The sequence below is a fragment of the Wasmannia auropunctata genome, unplaced genomic scaffold, assembly GCF_000956235.1.
Source record: "Wasmannia auropunctata unplaced genomic scaffold, wasmannia.A_1.0 LD336088.1, whole genome shotgun sequence".
NCBI classification, from domain to species: domain Eukaryota; kingdom Metazoa; phylum Arthropoda; class Insecta; order Hymenoptera; family Formicidae; genus Wasmannia; species Wasmannia auropunctata.
This window is the reverse complement of record NW_012026802.1, coordinates 4,067,685-4,068,253: the sequence shown is the minus strand read 5'-3', so window position 1 is coordinate 4,068,253 and position 569 is coordinate 4,067,685.

Below are 569 nucleotides of genomic sequence, written 5' to 3'. Positions count from 1 at the left end.
TTTTTGCAAAAAGGATACCGAAAAAATGTCTTAAATGTATATGTTTTAAATTTCGAGAAAAAGTCTCAATATGTGGGGCTCCAAAACGGAGCGCGGGGCTTGAAATTAAATCTATCAGATGTAGCGCGCTGAGTTAGCTGAGCGCGCTACACCTGATAGATCGAGCTCCGCGCTCCATTGTGGTACTCATGTTCGATTGAGAATCTGAAATCCAAAGACGACAAGAAGAAGAAGAAGCTCCGCACTCCGTTTTGGAGCTCCACATATTGAGACTTTCTCGAAATTCGATCTCGAAATTCTTCAGCTCCGAGCTCCGTTTTGAAGCTCAAGCAACTTGTAGGCGCTCGAAGCGACAAGGAAAAAAAACAACACGAAATAGAATCTCTGAAAAATCGGCCAGAGAGTGTATAGCCAGGTTTCTCTTTAAAATAGTTAATATGGCAGCATTATAACAAATAAAGATTTATTCTTTTTCTTAAGAAATTTAAATTCTACTATAACTTATAAAAAACAATTGTTTGATTTCGTTGTGGAAAAATTGAATATTAATTTATCAGAATCTGGAAAAT